Source organism: Balaenoptera ricei, chromosome 6, assembly GCF_028023285.1.
Source record: "Balaenoptera ricei isolate mBalRic1 chromosome 6, mBalRic1.hap2, whole genome shotgun sequence".
NCBI classification, from domain to species: Eukaryota; Metazoa; Chordata; class Mammalia; order Artiodactyla; family Balaenopteridae; genus Balaenoptera; species Balaenoptera ricei.
In genome coordinates this window covers 68,933,439-68,951,867 of record NC_082644.1, presented here as the reverse complement: position 1 = coordinate 68,951,867, position 18,429 = coordinate 68,933,439, and the positions used below count along the sequence as shown (strand labels likewise).

The 18,429-nt window shown below is 34.9% G+C and overlaps 1 protein-coding gene and 1 non-coding gene across 11 annotated transcripts in view; one reads left to right on the top strand and one right to left on the bottom strand.

The window, feature by feature from the left end:
• Positions 1-18,429, bottom strand: part of RFX3 (regulatory factor X3) — a 295,722-nt gene that overhangs the window by 133,937 nt on the left and 143,356 nt on the right. The window lies entirely within an intron of this gene.
• LOC132368321 (U6 spliceosomal RNA) lies at positions 11,847-11,954 on the top strand. The gene has a single exon (XR_009504058.1). It is a non-coding gene; the product is annotated as a U6 spliceosomal RNA (small nuclear RNA).

The following is an 18,429-nucleotide window of genomic DNA, read 5'->3' as shown; positions in this document are numbered from 1 at the left end:
AAATAATACACTCACAAACTACTATCCAGAATATGCCACAGGGCCCAACCTAAATATAAAGGAAAATACACAGCTGAACATTTTATGTATCTGATAAAATACCTTTTTGTTCAATAGTACATATATGAACCAGGTGACAGATAATGTGTTTTCCTGCTACTTACTTTTCTTCACTTAACAATACATCTTGGAGCTCTTTTCAAGTGTGTATGTATGTGTGTCTGTGTGTACATGCATGTACAACTATTTTTATTGGTTTCATAGTATGCTATAGTATAGATAAAACTTACTTAACCATTCCACTATTTATGAATATTCAGGCTAGTTTTTTTCTATTATAAAAAAAGTGCTATAAAGAAGGAATACATCTAGTTTTTAATCAAACATTCTATAGAGTTGATCCTCTCCATATGTTTACTGGCCATTGGTTTCTCATGTTGTGTGAATAGCCTATTCATATCCTATGTCCATTTATCTATTGCATTGCTTGTCTTCCCTTAATGATTTACAGGATATTGTTAAACATGACGAAATTTTTACTCCGATGTATTTAATATATATTTTTCCTTTAACTCTGTTTATGGTGTTTATTAACTATTACTTGGCCAAATATATCAACGCCTTTCCTATAAGCCTTGTGATGTTTTATATTCTACGTAAGATGATCTTCCCCTTTTTAAGATTATGAAAGAATATTCTCCCGATTTTGTTTCTATTGGTTTTGCAGTTTTAAAACTGATTAGTTCTATAATCTATTTTGGGTATTAAGATAAAGGTATACCTTTATTTTTTTCTAAACAGATAATCAATTTTTCTCAATACCATTTACTGCATTATCTTTTTTTTAATTTGAAAGGGTATATTTATCATGAACTAAGTTCTCATTTATACATGGATCTGTTTATTTACTCCTGGTCTGTTACCATTCAGTTTTTATTACTATAGCTTTGTAGTATTTTTATAAGATTGGTAGAACAAGTCCTTCACAGCTCTTCTTTTCTATATTCTCTTCCATGAAATTTAGAATTAGCTTTTCAACTTTTAAGAAAACCCTGTTTGATGTTTTGATTGGATTATATTGAAATTATGCATTTGTTTGGGAGAGAAATGAATTCTGTATAACACTGAGTCTGCCCATCCAGACTGCCCAAACACAGTAATCTCACCATATATCCTTTGCAGCAAAAATCTCATTTTAAAATTTAGGCCTCCTTAATGGCCTTTCATATGTGAGTTATATGCTTCCCCCTAGCTCACTGGTTATGAGTGACCTATTATGAAGACTGATGCTATTTTTTGAAGTGATATCGTAGGCAGAATTCTAAAAATCTCTCCGATTCCAAACCTGCATCCCTGTAACCTACGAAAGTGATGAGAAATCTCATCCGTGATTGTGTTACATGGCACGATTGAGCTTAAAATTGGGACTGACCCATCCTCATAAGCCTTTCAAATTGGAGTACTTCTCTGGCTGGTGGCAGAAGAGGAGGTCAGAGAGTTAAAGCAGAGAACGCTTCAACATGCACGTTTGCAGAAAGAGAGGCCACGTGAGAAGTGATGTGGGCAGCCTCTAGGAGCAGAGAGCACACCCCAGCTGACAGCCAGCAAGAACACAGAGACCTCAGTCCTCTGTAACTGAAAGGAAGGAAATGAATTCTCCCCAACAACCTGAAAGAGCTTGAAAGTGAATTCTTCCCCAGGACCACTACATAAAAGCCCAGTGTGACAGACACCTTAATTTCAGTCTTCTCAGACCTAGAACAGAGAACCCAGTTGAGTCCACTCAGACTTCTGATTTATAGAAATTATGAGATAATAAATGGGTATTGTTTTATGCCACTAAATTTGTTGTAATTTGTTACACAGCAATAGGAAACTAATCCAGATAGACTCCAAAGCAATTGTTATTACCACTTTCCCCCTCCATGGGTTTTCAGGATTCCCAGGGAAAAGAAAATACACTCAGAACCACATCCCCCTTCCTCAACTGTATTCGCATTAATAGTCCCTAATTAAGACATATACGCCAACCAAAATCTTTAATTTCCTGCTAAATTTTAAGACTTTGGGGAAATAAAAGGCTAATTCTTCTTGTAAAAGTTTGAATATTTAAGGTACACAGTAAATCAAAAACAAAAATATCAAAGGACAAAAAAGAACCTCAAAAGTCATTGGGTAAATTGCCTAATGAAAATTAGGAGAACACTGTTATCAAACCCTAGAATCCAAAATCTATTTCACAAGAGGCCAGGATATATACAATAACGAAGTTTCTTTCAGTAATTATCTATAGTGACTACAATGTTTAAAGGCGAATACAATATTTTAGTAAAATAGTAATTAATCAACACTGCCAATCCACTAGTATAAATTATTGCACTATTTACCTTTGCCTTTAAGTGAAAATGCAATTTATTACATAGTATGTTAAATTTCTAAAACTTCATACTCTTAAGAAATACTGAATTATTCATGCTCTGATATCAGCTTAGAGAATTTTTTTTAATAGATATTTATTGGAGTATAATTGCTTCACAATACTGTGTTAGTTTCTGTTGTACACCAAAGTGAATCAGCCATATGCATACATACCTCCATATCCCCTCCCTCTTGAGTCTCCCTCCCACCCTCCCTATCTGACCCCTGTAGGTCATCACAGAGCACTGAGCTGATCTCCCTGTGCTATGCTTAGAGAATTTTGAACTGGTATATGGCTGAATTATATAATTTTTCAGAAGATATGTTGAAAGAAAATTATAATGGTACTCAATGACAAGACTGACAATAAGATAAGCTTCACTTATTCTGTCTGCATGCTTCTATACTATTTCAATCCTTTTTAACAAAATGTGTTGCATATAGTTCTTGGGTAAAATTTTTAAAACAATGGAATAAATAAAAAAAGAAAAAAGTTTAGTGAATATGAAAGATCACAATTTTATTTTTGAGAATTGAGAGAAACATATTAAGTTTTAGAATCTGAAAACAAATTAGAGGGAAGTAAAAATGGAGTAGAAAGAATTTAAAGAAAATACTATAACATGGAATAATTGTTAGCTACTTGTTAGAACTATTAAAACAATGTTATGAGAGTTAATTAAAAAGAAAATTCATCCATTGTCTAAAATAAATTTTAAAGTTGTTTCTTAGTCAAAAATGATTTTTAAAATTATTGACTTCTCCAATACTGCTCTCCTCAAAATGCCAATTTCTATGAAATACAAATAAGAGAATTGTAGTGATAGACTAAGGAACCATTATCCTTCTTGAAGTTTTAACAAATGGTCTTATCAGGACAATGGACAGGGATCTTATTTCCTTAATTGATTTTCTTTGATGTCTCCATGGTTTTTCACTCAGTAAACAAAAGGTATTATTGATCTAACCACCAAGTTGTCCCTGCATGTTGGTCGCACATATTGCAGTCAATTTAACAGTTGTTGGGAAAGCACATCTAAACTCTACTTATCATTTGCCTGATGATTTGCATGGAACCTCACAAGGGAGAATGATTCCTTTGAGCTAATGCTTTGCCCATTCCTAAGCACTGTAGTTGATAATTTAAATTTCATATTTTGCCACCATTTACATCTTAGTACAAGTAACTTCCCCACAAAAACAAGGCTAGTTCTGATGTAGAGGAGAGAGAGAGAATTGTGTTTTGTATGCAAGCCCCATGAAGGCAGGAACAATATCTGTTTCTTCTTTATCCTCTATCACAATGCCTGGAACATAGTAAACCCTCAATGAGGATTTGATGAAGGAAAGGAGGCTAGCACAAACTGAAATTCAACAAATAGCTCTGAGTTGCCAAAGAACAACAAGAAAAAAAAAAACCACACAGGCAAATGGTACATTAGGGGAGAAAAACAGCAAAAAGAAGAAGGTGATAGCAAAGGGAGTAAGAAAGTTCAGTTCTCATACTATTCCTAAATAAATGCATTTTATTTTTCTTTACTTCATGACTTTCTCATTTAATAGCTCCACCCATATGCTATTTTAAAGAATAAAATTCATTGGAATGGTAGGAAAAAACATTCTACCATGAAAGCCTGCTTCCAAAGAAGTAAAAAGATGGGGCCTTGTAAGCACTGTCAACATATTACATTAGATAACTATTTAGGTGAAGAATACTTTTACATTAGCAAAAGTAAAATTGTTTTGAAGCCAAAGATAAATGACTAAAGATATGGGTCAAAAAAATGGTTGATGACTAATTTGGGGCTGAATCAATGACCAATTAAGTTTACAGACAAATTTTATTTTTTTTAATGTAAAAAAAAATTTTTTTATTTTTATACATGGCCAGTTAGGGCACTTGAAATAGTCAAAAACATTTTAAATGATCTCCAGAAAGTTATCAAATGAGTACATGTAAACTATATATAGGGCTCAGTTCCATATTAATCCAAATTATAACATATTTATAAAGTCAAAAAGTACGAGTATTAAAAATTACTCTACATATTTTTCCATTACTGGTAATTGGTCTGTTCATATTTTCTCTTTCTTCCTGGTTCAGTCTTGGAAGGTTGTATGTTTCTAGAAATCTGTCCATTTCTTCTAGGTTGCCCAATTTATAGGCATATAATTTTTAGTGGCAGTCTCTTATGATCCTTCGTATTTATGTGGTATCAGTTGTAACTTGTCCTTTTTCACTTCCGATTTTATTGACTTGGGCGCTCTCTTTTTTTCTTTTTTTTTTTTAACATTTTTATTGGAGTATAATTGCTTTACAATGGTGTGTTAGTTTCTGCTTTATAACAAAGTGAATCAGCTATACATATTCATATATCCCCATACCTCCTCCCTCTTGCGTCTCCCTCCCACCCTCTCTATGCCACCCCTCCGGGGGATCACAAAGCACCGAGCTGATCTCCCTGTGCTATGTGGCAGCTTCCCACTAGCTATCTATTTTACATTTGGTAGTGTATATATGTCCATGCCACTCCCTCACTTCAGCCCAGCTCACCCTGCCTCCTCCCCGTGTCCTCAAGTCCATTCTCTACCTCTGTGTCTTTATTCCTGTCCTGCCCCTAGGTTCTTCAGAACCTTCTTTTTTTTTTTTTTAAAGATTCCATATATATGTGTTAGCATATGGTATTTGTTTTTCCCTTTCTGACTTACTTCACTCTGTATGACAGACTCTAGATCCATCCACCTCACTAAAAATAACTCAATTTCGTTTCTTTTTATGGCTGAGGAATATTCCATTGTATATATGTGTCAGATCTTCTTTATTCATTCAGCTGTCAATGGACACTTAGGTTTCTTCCACGTCCTGGCTATTGTAAATAGTGCTGCAATGAACATTGTGGTACATGACTCTTTTTGAATTATGGTTTTCTCAGGGTATATACCCAGCAGTGGGATTGCTGGGTCGTATGGTAGTTCTATTTTTAGTTTTTTGAGGAACCTCCATACTGTTCTCCATAGTGGCTGTATCAATTTACATCCCCACCAACAGTGCAAGAGGGATCCCTTTTCTCCACACGCTCTCCAGCATTTATTGTTTCTAGATTGTTTGATGATGGCCATTCTGATTGGTGTGAGATGATACCTCACTGTAGTTTTGATTTGCATTTCTCTAATGATGAGTGATGTTGAGCATCCTTTCATGTGTTTGTTGGCAATCTGTATATCTTCTTTGGAGAAATGTCTATTTAGGTCTTCTGCCCATTTTTGGATTGGGTTGTTTGTTTTTTTGACATTGAGCGGCATGAGCTGCTTGTATATTTTGGAGATGAATCCTCTGTCAGTTGCTTCATTTGCAAATATTTTCTCCCATTCTGATGGTTGTCTTCTGGTCTTGTTTGTGGTTTCCTTTGCTGTGCAAAAGTTTTTAAGTTTCATTAGGTCCCATTTGTTTATTTTTGTTTTTATTTCCATTTCTCTAGGAGGTGGGTCAAAAAGGATCTTGCTGTGATTTATGTCATAGAGTGTTCTGCCTGTGTTTTCCTCTAAGAGTTTTATAGTGTCTGGCCTTACATTTAGGTCTTTAATCCATTTTGAGTTTATTTTTGTGTATGGTATTAGGGAGTGTTCTAATTTCATTCTTTAACATGTAGCTGTCCACTTTTCCCAGTACCACTTATTGAAGAGGCTGTCTTTTCTCCATTGTACACTCATGCCTCCTTTATCAAAGATAAGGTGAACATATGTGCATGGGTTTATCTCTGGGCTTTCTATCCTGTTCCATTGATCTATATTTCTGTTTTTGTGCCAGTACAATACTACCTTGATTACTGTAGCCTTGTAGTATAGTCTGAAGTCAGGGAGCCTGATTCCTCCAGTTCTGTTTTTCTTTCTCAAGAGTGCTTTGGCTATTCATGGTCTTTTATGTTTCCACACAAGTTGCGAAACTTTTTGTTCTAGTTCTGTGAAAAATGCCTTTGGTAGTTTGATAGGGATTGCATTGAATCTGTAGATTGCTTTGGGTAGTAGAGTCATTTTTACAATGTTGATTCTTCCAATCCAAGAACATGGTATATCTCTCCGTCTGTTTGTATCATCTTTAATTTCTTTCATCAGTGTCTTATGGTTTTCTGCATACAGGTCTTTTGTCTCCTTAGGTAGGTTTATTCCTAGGTATTTTATTCTTTTTGTTGCAATGGTAAATGGGAGTGTTTCCTTAATTTCTCTTTCAGATTTTTCATCATTAGTATATAGGTATGCAAGAGATTTCTGTGCATTAATTTTGTATCCTGCTACTTTACCAAATTCATGGTTTAGCTCTAGTAGTTTTCTGGTAGCATCTTTAGGATTCTCTATGTATAGTATCATGTCATTTGCAAACAGTGACAGCTTTACTTCTTCTTTTCCAATTTGGATTCCTTTTATTTCTTTTTCTTTTCTGATTGCTGTGGCTAAAACTTCCAAAACTATGTTAAATAATTCTTTTTTTCTTAATAAGTCTAGCTAAAGGTTAATCACTTTTGTGTATCTTTTTAAAGAACCAGGTCTTAGTTTCATTGATCTTTTCTATTGATTTTTAGTCTCTGTTTCATTTAATTCTGCTTTGATCATGGTTTCTTTCCTTTCTACTAACTTTGGGTTTTGTTTGTTCTTATTTTTCTAGCTTCTTTAGGTGTAAGGTTAGGTTATTTACTTGAGATTTTTCTTGTTTCTTGAGGTAAGCTTGTATCGCTATAAATGATAGTACTGCTCTTAGTACTGTTTTGGTGCATCCCATAGGTTTTGGATCATTGTGTTTTCATTTTCATTGTTTCCAGGTATTTTTTAATTTCCTCTTTGATTTCTTCAGTGATCCATTGGTTGTTCAGTACATACTGTTTAGCCTCCACCTGTTTGTGTTTTTTTGCAGTTTTTCTCTTGTAGTTGATTTCTAGTCCCACAGCATTGTGGTCAGAAAAGATGCTTGATATGATTTCAATTTTCTTATATTTACTGAGGCTTGTTTTGGGGACTAGCATGTGATCTATCTTGGAGCTTTATAGAATCATAACATCAATATTCAGTCCTTACCTAATCAATAGTTCAAAACAGTATTCAATAAATTGTTAACTCTTTAACTTCAAATTCTTCTGTGAGGTACATGGCTTTTTAAAAATGAAACAAAACTTAATAATATATAATCTATAAATGAGAAGTGCCTAAGACACAATTGGATTGATCTGAGGGGAGAGGAGGGCAGAGATGGACTGGGAAGAGGCACAGAAAACTTTCTGGCATGACAAAAATATCCCATATCCTGAACAAAGTATGGGTATAGGGATAAAATCACTTCTCACAGCACACTGAATAGTGTCACCTAAGATCCGTGTATTTCACTGTACATAAATTGCAGCTCACCAAAAACTAAATGGCAAAAAAATAAATGTATGTAAAATATTTCTTGACTATAATGAAAACACAATTACAGAATGTAATTAATTCCAAACTGAGAACAGATGCCTCTGTCTGTGTGTGTGTGTGTGTGTGTGTGTGTGTGTGTGTGTGTAATTTAGGGGGAGGAGTAGGTGTTTCCCCCATAAAAATGAAGCAGTAGTTTATTAAGTTTTCATAATGATATGTGGCCACCACAGCATCATAAAACATCTGTGGGAATGATGACCAAGAACATAATTAAACAAAGATTCTTCAAATTATTGTGTATTAACATAAAATAAATCCTTTTTTAAATGAAGCAAAATAACTACTGAATTATTTCACTCTGCTTAAGGGAAAAACTGATCAGAAGTAAAGTCATTCAATTTATTTGCTATTGTATATATATCACTGAAGTGGGACATTGTTAGTTGCTATCATCAAGGGTTAGTTCTCTAAACATCAGAGTTGCCTATTTACAATCTACAGTGGCTTTCATTTTTCAGATGTTTCTATTTAAAATGCCAGCAGTACAGTACTTTTCTTCTTCTGCCAATGGAGTTAAGAAGATAAAGCAAATGAATTTAGATACTTACAAAATAATGTAATCAATTCAATTTCTTTCGCAGCACAGTTAATTCCTATTGTTTAATTTTAACTTTATATTAGCACAAAGTACTTAGGATTAAATCAGTGTTTCCACTTACATGGCTCCAAAATACATTATAATAACTATCAAATAATTGATATAGATATGTTATGGCTTTGGGGATAATTTCAGTAATCTGTATAACTAAAATTTAAATTACCATTCAAATGATGATGAATTATTAATAAACTATGAAGTTTTACATGTGGCCAGAAATGTAAATTATATAAGACTTCGATAAACGTATTATCTTGAAAAAGCAGTTATGGAAAATAGGCTCATCAACTTAAGTAAGATGAAGAGAAGCTGGAGAAAGTCCAGGAACAAGTAATATAAATTACTAAATGACTGGGAAATGACTTAACAAAGAAAGCCTAAAATAATGTGGGTTAGTAGGGAACAGACTACTGGGGTGGAATTAATAACAGTCTTTATTCAACTAGATAAAGTAATACTATACAAACAGACCTTCAGTACTCTGCCCATTGAGAAAAGGATCTAAGAAGGTAAACGTAAGTAGCAACTAGAAGGGCTATGTTTAATACCAAGAAAAGTTTCCTTTTCAGTTTCAAGACTTTAGAGCCTAATTATAAAGATGGCTATAAAATCCATGGCCATACACACTCACCCTTACCACTTCAACATACACTGGTGTAGCTTTACACTACAGCATCTGAGAGGTTTATCAGACCCTTAGCACCCTCTTTGCCCACCTGCATTTCAGCCAGAAATGTCAGGAAATTAACCCCCACCTGTGAGTGGCCAATGACTGACAGGAGTCTATATAAATACCCTAGGCTTCCTTTGCCCTCAGGTGAAATAACTCTGAGATGTGGCATAACACTGGCTCCCAGACTGCCCCAATGTGATCCATCTCCGATTAGCCACAGTTGTAACTTGTATAATAATATGATCTCTGTTAGATAAAATCCCTTCCCTGTCTCACTTTCCCAATAACCTATTGGCATTTCCTGGGATCATCCCCCGAATAAACTACTTGCACTGAAATCTTCATATCCAAGTTTGCTTTTTAACTACCTACACTAAGACAACATACGTGCCACTTCATTGTACCACCTGTCTTTTCATATACTTAACAGTTTCTTCAAATTCCCCAACTATAAAATTTCTTGAAAAACTTTTATAACACAAGAACTAGAAAACTAATACCTTCCAACTTTCATTATTACAATACACTAAAAATAAATGATATCAAAACAGTTATTTAATACTAGCCAGCTATTGCTGCCTATTATCTCTGAGTCTGAATCCTGCTTTTTTTTTTAAAGTGTGTACATGGGAGTGGGGGAAGATTAGCAAATATTTGTGAGGTATTACAGATATGCTGCACCAAACTGACCATGTTTATTACTTCAAGTGACAGAGAATGGAAGGAGGAGTAATTTCCTCACTCTGTGATTCAATGTTTTCTTAAATCTCTTTCCCATAACCACCTGAAGTCCATCTTGGACCATTTAAAATCACTTCACATCCCAATGGAATATACATTCCACACTTTAGAAAATATTACACTACAGAATAGATAAACCTGAGAAAGCTAATTCACAGTCTTACTCCGAAAAAAATTAATAAAGATCTCTTAAGATTTCTTTGACCTCTATATAGTTTCAGAAACTATTAAACAGAGAGTTAGGAATTCTAGTCTTAATGTTTTGTGTGGCTGTGGCCAAGTCACTTCATTTTTCTGGACCTCAGTTTCCTCAACCTTAAAATAAAAATGTCAAATAGGTCCACGTTTTCTCTTTTCTGTTCTCCTCGCCACTTCAGTAACAAAAGGAGTGAGCAAAGGTGAAGCCGTAGGTTTCTTAATCCCATTCCTTCAAAGCAGTTCTGGGAAGATCAGGAGGAGACAGGAGAGAGAAAGAGAGGGAGGAGTAGGTGAAGAGGAAAGAAGGAGAGGGAGGGGGAGGAGAAAGGCTAGGAGGAGAGAAAGAAACAGAAAGGAAACGGACTTTTAAAACTACAGGTACCACCTTCCACTTATTAGAATGGCTACTATTGAAAAGAAAAAGATGACAAGTGTTGATGAGGATGTGGAGAAATTGGAACCTTTGTGTACTGTTGGTAGGAATGTAAAATGGTGCAGCCGGTGTGGAAAAGAGTATGGCAGTTCCTCAAAAAAGTTAAAAATAGAATATACTATATGACCCAGCAATTTCATTCCTGGGTATATACCCAAAAGGAATTGAAAGCAGGGTCTCAGAGAAACACTTGTATCCTCACGTTCACAGCAGCACTATTCACAACAGGCAAAAGCTGGAAGCAACTCAAGTGTCTCAACAGATGAATGGATCCACAAAATGTGTATACATACAATGGAATATTAACCTTAAAAAGGAAGGAATTCTGACACATGCTACATCATAGATGAACCTTGAGGACATTATGCTAAGTGAAATAAGCCAACCACCACAAAAAGGCAAATAGTATATGATTCTACTTACATGAGGTGCCTAGAGTAGTAAATTCACAGAGACAGAAAGTAGAACAGAGGTTACCAGGGGAAATGAGGAGTTGTTGTTTAATGGGTATAGAGTTTCAGTTTTGCAAGATGAAAAGAGTTCTTGAGGCTGGTTGCACAACAATGTGAATCTACTTAACATGATTGAACTGTACCCTTAAGATGGTTATGATGGTAAATTTTATGTTACATTTATTTTATCATGAATTAAATTTTTTAAAAATACAGGTTACCATGGGACTATATGACATTTAAGATCTCTTTCAGCTCCACAGCCTTTGAATTAGCATTAACAACAATTATGTAATTTATCATGGTCATGATACAAGGTTCATGAACAAAATTAAAACAAAAAACTTATTTATCCCATATATATTATCCACAATATTTGCAGTATGTGTATTATAACCATTAATCTCTATGATCCAAGCAATGAGCTTCAGTGACTAATACTTATTCATGCTCTCTACAGAGAGTCACTAAAATATTACCTAAATGTTAAGAAATCTTATGGCCAAATAGAAAGTTCTGCAAATTTAAGATTACTATTAATCTTTCTTCAAAACTGTCACCTCCATTTTGAATGCCATTAAATCCCAGTCAGATTGAAAGGCAGTTTCTTCTGTGCTCGCAGAGTAACATTAGTACACTCTCATGGTCAATCCTGTGTCAGGATGAACTGCACATGACTGCCGTTCTACCTTGATTCTGAGTCCCAGTGAGTAAGACCTCACCACGCAGTAGCTCACTGATCTTGTCTAGCTGTGTCCATAGCACACTGCAGCCACACCGTACTTATTAGAATTAGCACACCATTTACTCATAGGTTCTCATGTTTCTTAATGTTTCTTAATACAAGCTGACAAGATGATATCTAAAATTAAATAAGTGCTCGCTTTGGCAGCACATATACTAAAAATTGGAATGATATGGAGAAGATTAGCATGGCCCCTGCACAAGGATGACACGCAAATTCGTGAAGCGTCCCATATTTTTGAGAAACGGAAACAAAAACAAAAATAAACAAATGGGACCTAATGAAACTTAAAAGCTTTTGCACAGCAAAGGAAACCATAAACAAGACAAAAAGACAATCCTCAGAATAGGAGAAAATATTTGCAAACGAAGCAACTGACAAAGGATTAATCTCCAAAATATACAAGCAGCTCGTGCAGCTCAATATCAAAAAACAAACAAACAACCCAATCCAAAAATAGGCAGAAGATCTAAATAGACATTTCTCCAAAGAAGATATACAGATTGCCAACAAACACATGAAAGGATGCTCAACATCACTCATCATTAAAGAAATGCAAATCAAAACTACAATGAGGTATCACCTCACACCAATCAAAATGGCCATCATCAAAAAATCTAGAAACAATAAATGCTGGAGAGGGTGTGGAGAAAAGGGAACCCTCTTGCACTGTTGGTGGGAATGTAAATTGATACAGCCACTATGGAGAACAGTATGGAGGTTCCTTAAAAAACTAAAAATAGAACTACCATACGACCCAGCAATCCCACTGCTGGGCATAAACCCTGAGAAAACCATAATTCAAAAAGAGACATTTACCACAATGTTCATTGCAGAACTATTTACAATAGCCAGGACGTGGAAGCAACCTAAGTGTCCATCATCGGATGAATGTATAAAGAAGATGTGGCTCATATATACAATGGAATATTACTCAGCCATAAAAAGAAACAGAATTAAGTTATTTGTAGTGAGGTGGAAGGACCTAGTGTCTGTCATACAGAGTGAAGTAAGTCAGAAAGAGAAAAACAGATACCTTATGCTAACACATATATATGGAATCTTAAAAAAAAAAGTGGTTCTGAAGAACCTAGGGGCAGGACAGGAATAAAGACGCAGATGTAGAGAATGGACTTGAGGACACGGGGAGGAGGAAGGGTAAGCTGGGACAGAGTGAGAGAGTGGCATTGACATATATACACTGCCAAATGTAAAACAGATAGCTAGTGGGAAGCAGCCGCATAGCACGGGGAGATCAGCCCCCTGATCTCCCACCTAGAGGGGTGGCATAGGGAGGGTGGGAGGGAGATGCAAGATGGAGGGGGTATGGGGATATATGTATACGTACAGCTGATTCACTTTGTTACACAGCAGAAACTAACACAACATTGTAAAGCAATTATACTCCAATAAAGATGTTAAAAAAATTAATAAATAAAATTAAATTAAATAAAAGATCTCCTGTCTTTTTATTGTATAATTTTATTTATTTCTTACTGAAAACATAAACCTGACCTAAATTAATTTATCATTTAAAAATTTTCTCTTTTCTTATTCTCCTTGGTTTTAACATAAAATTTAAAAATATTACTTGGGGCTTCCCTGGTGGCGCAGTGGTTGAGAATCTGCCTGCTAATGCAGGGGACACGGGTTCGAGCCCTGGTCTGGGAAGATCCCACATGCCACGGAGTGGCTGGGCCCGTGAGCCACAACTGCTGAGCCTGCGCGTCTGGAGCCTGTGCCCCGCAACGGGAGGGGCCGCGATAGTGAAAGGCCCGCGCACCGCGATGAAGAGCGGTCCCCGCACCGCGATGAAGAGTGGCCCCCGCTTGCCGCAACTGGAGAAAGCCCTCGCACGAACCGAAGACCCAACACAGCCAAAAATAAATAAATAAATAAATAAATAAATAAATAAAACCAGGTGTTCAACTAAAAAAAAAAAAAAAAAAAAATATTACTTGAACTCATATAAGTGTATTTTAAGAATCTATTTAAATAGACACAAATTACTGATTTAAGTAAAAGTATAAACGGAAGAAAATTAAACTATCAGTGTTACTAAATTATTAAGATATATACTGTTGGCCAATAAGCACAAAAGATGCTTAACATCATTAGTTATCAGAGAAATGCAAACTAAAACTACAATGAAATACCACTACATAAATCACTAGCATGGTTAAAATGAAAGCCACTTATAATTCCAAGTTCGGTAAGGATGCCAAGCAAATAGAACTCTCATACAGTGCTGGTAGGAATATAAAATGATATAACCACTTTGGAAAGTAGTATGGCAGCTGCTACAAGGTTAAACGAGCACATATCATATGACCCAGCAAGTCCACCCCTAGGTATTTATGTAAGAAAAATAAAAACATATGTTCACACAAAGACTTAACATATGAATGTTCAAAACTGAAAACAAGCCAAATGTTCAACAATAGGTGAGTGGATAAATAAACTCTGATATATCGTTAAAATGGAATGTTATTCACAAATGAAAAGGAATGAACCACTGAGAGACATAAAATCATGGATGAACCTCCAAATCACTATGTTGAGTAAAAGAAGCCCAACACAAAAGACTATATGTTGCATGATTTTATTTATTTGAAACTCTAGAAAAGACACAACAAACTAAATGATAGCAAATCAGTATTTCCCTGGAGCTGGAAATGGGGGAGGGGAGGAACTGAGAGCAAAGAGGCATGAAGAAATTATTTGGGGTGATGAAAATGTTCAATATTTTGATTGTGATGGTGTTTATACAAGTATACACATTTGCCAAAACTCATTAAACGGTACACTTTTTTTTTTTTTAAAGATTTTTTTGATGTGGACCACTTTTAAAGTCTTTATTAAATTTGTTACAATGTTGCTTCCGCTTTATGTTTTGGTTTTTTGGCCATGAGGCATGTGGGATCTGCTCCCTGACCAGGGATCGAATCTGCACCCTCTGCATTGGAAGGTGAAGTCTTAACCACTGGACCACCAGGGAAGTCTCAAGCGGTACACTTAAATGGATTTTATTGTATGTAAATAGCACCTTCTTCATAGAAAGTGATAGCATGGTAATTAAGCAGCATATTAGTTCAGTAGTTTGCAAACTTTTTAAATCATTTTCCTCTCTTACTTAAAAAAATTACTTACAAATTACATACATGTTAAGAAGTATACACTCTACAAAACATATAGAAAAGTAGGAATTATAAAGAGCTAAAGATCAAATAATGAAATGTCCTGTTAATTGATGCAACTTCATTATTTAATCTAATGTCATAAAATGTACTTAGGTGAGAGGTTCATCACTGAAGATAATGGACATAAATCTGTATGTCAAAAATATTCTCAGTATGTAGAACTTGTGAAGCTAACTTCTTATCATTTAGACAGTGACTGTCTAAACAGACATTTTCTATGTGACTGTCAAAGAATTAGAGGAGTGCTCATTCTGTCATCTTGATTCTCCTTGCAATATTAGTGCTATCTTCAATCCGTAGGCTATATGTTAGAAAAATTTTAAGCTGCTTTTCCATATCATGAAGTTAGTTTAATTAAATCTAGACTACATAATCTATTAATCCACCTTACTGGAAGCAGAAAATGCAAAAAATAAGTGAGGGGGCAGTGAGAGGGGGACAAGGTGGTGGAGTAGGAAGATCCTGGGCTTGCCTCCTCCCATGGATACTATATATAGAAACTTAACTAGAAAACCCAAAAGACTCCATCAATACACTATTGGAACTAATAGATGTATTCAGTAAAGTTGCAGGATATAAAATTAATATACAGAAATCTGTTGCATTTCTATATATCAACAATAATCTATCAGAAAAAGAAAGAAAACAATCCCACTTACAGTTGCATCAAAAAGAATAAAATTTCTAAAAATAAACTTAACCAAGATGGTGAAAGACCTATACTCTGGAATCTATAAGGCACTGATGAGAGAAACTAAAGAAGACACAAAGAAATGGAAGGATATACCATCTAACCAAATGGAAGAATTAACACTGTTATAATGTCCATACCACCCAAAGCAATCTATAGATTCAATGCAATCCCTATCAAAATACCAATGCCATTTTTCATAGGAATGGAACAAATATTCTTAAATTTTGTATGGAACCACAAAAGAACACGAATAGCCAAAGTAATCTTGAGAAAGAAAACAAAGCTGGAGGTATCATTCTCCCTGATTCAAATCTATACTATAAATCTATAGTAATCAAAATAGTATGGTACTGGCACAAAAACAGACACATAGATCAATGGAACAGAGCCCAGAAATAAATCCATGCTTATATGGTCACCTAATCCTTGACAAGAGCAACCAAGAATACACAATAAGGAAGGAATAGTCTGTTCAATAAATGGTGTTGCGAAAAACTGGACAGCACCATGCAGAAGAATCAAACTGGACTATTTTCCCACACCATATACAATAATAAGCTCAAAATGGATTAAAGATTTAAATGTAAGACCTGAAACCATAAAACTCCTAGAAGAAAATACAGGCAGTAAACTCTTTGACATCAGTCTTTGTAACATTTTTTTGGATCTGCCTCTTCAGGCAAGAGCAACAAAAGCAAAATTAAACAAATGGGACTATATCAAACAAAAAAGGTTTTGCACAATAAAGGAAACCATCAACAAAATGAAAAGGCAACCTACTAAATGAGAGAAGATATTTTCAAATGATATATCCCATAAAAAGTTAATATCTAAAATATATAAAGAAGTCATACAGCTCAATATCAAAAAAAAAAAATCCAATTAAAAAAATCAGCAGAGGATCTGAATAGACATTTTTCTAAAGAAAGCATACAGATGGCCAATAACATGAAAGGATGCTCAACATCACTAATTATCAGGGAAATTCAAATCAAAACCACAATGAGATATCACCTCACGCCTGTTAGAATGGCTATCATCAAAAAGACAACAAATAACAAATGTTGGTGAGGCTGTAGAGAAAAGGAATGGTGGTGCACTGTTGGTGGGAATGTAAACTGGTGCAGCCACAATGGGAAATAGTATGGAGGTTCCTCTACTTCTGGGCATTCATATGAAGAAAACAAAAACTCCTATGCTAACTGCAGCATTATTTACAGTAGCCAAGATATGGAAGCAACCTAAGTGTCCATTGATAAATGAGTGGATAAAGATGTGGTGTGTATATATGTATATGTGTGTGTATCTATCTATCTATCTATCTATCTATCTATCTATCTATCTATTTATAAAATGGTATATTAGCCATAAAACGAATGAAATCTTGACATTTGCAACAACATGGATCTATCTATAGGGTATTATGCTAAGTGGAACTTTGTGTTTCCACTACATGGGGCATGGGTTCAATCCCTGGTCCCTGATCAGGGAACTAAGATCTCGCATGTGCATTGCACGGCCTGAATACATGAATGAATGAATAAAATCAATCTAAAACACAAAGCAAACAAGCAAACAAAACAAAACAGAAACAGACTCATAGATACAGAGAAAAAATGGTGGTTGCAAAAGGGGGGGTGGGTAGATGGATGAAATAGGTGAAGGAGATTAAGAGGGGCAAACTTCCAGTTACAAAATAAATAAGGCATTGGGGATGTAACATACAGCTTAGCGAGTATAGTGTATAATATGATAATAACTTTGTATGGTGACAGATGGCTACTAGACTTATTATGGTGATCATTTTGTAATGTACTTAAATTTCAAGTCACCTGAAAATAGCATAATATTGCACATCAACTATACTTCAAGAAAAATTAAATAAAAATAAATAAATAAAACATTTTTCAAAAGCGAGGGGGCTACCATTAACCCCTCTTCCTTCAGTATGCCTCATTTATACATGTGATATATAAGTAATTATATCTTTGCTATATTTCCCATTTTTAATAAAAACTATAAATAGATATTCTAACATATCTTTTTCTTACTCTAATAAATCTTGCACAAATATAGGCTGTAGAAGTTCTGCTTTGGAGACATCTGAGAGTGATAATTTGTACTATTCAAAAATTATAGGGTTTAAAAATATGGAGTATGTGCATGTGCACGTTCAACACTAAACCTGTTATTAACTATTTTCAATCACTATTAATTTAGAAGGCACTTCAGTATTACCTAGTTCACTCATTAATTCAACATTATTGAGCACCTATTATGTACACCTATTAGGTTGTACTATAATGTAAACAAAAGAAGACATGGTGTCTGGATCATCAACTTACGATATAGTTTTGGGGAAAGACACTGATCACACAAATCACTTAAAACCACAGCAATGAAATGGTCTGTGAGGGAAAGGTACACAGGTCTAGGAGAGTGCATAACAGAAAGACTTAATCTCACAGTGGTTTGGGGAATCAATCGTGCTTCCCCGGGATGATGACTACTGACCTTCAGGGTTCAATAAAATATTATTAAAACATGCAAACAATAAACCAAGGCGCAAACAATGATAGCTGTGGGGCCAACTATTATACGAAGTTTCTCTTGCATCCAATCTATCTGTGGTATCATTTAGCCTTGATCAAGTTCATATTAAGGCTGGCTCTATTCCTCCTCATTAGCCCCCAAAATTGTAGCAGTTCAACCTCCTGGCACCAAAGCTATTTTAAACACATATGAAAACACACTGAAGTTGAATGGCAGTCTCAGTTCTAATGCATTAATTAAGATAATCTAGAATATGTTCATAGTTTC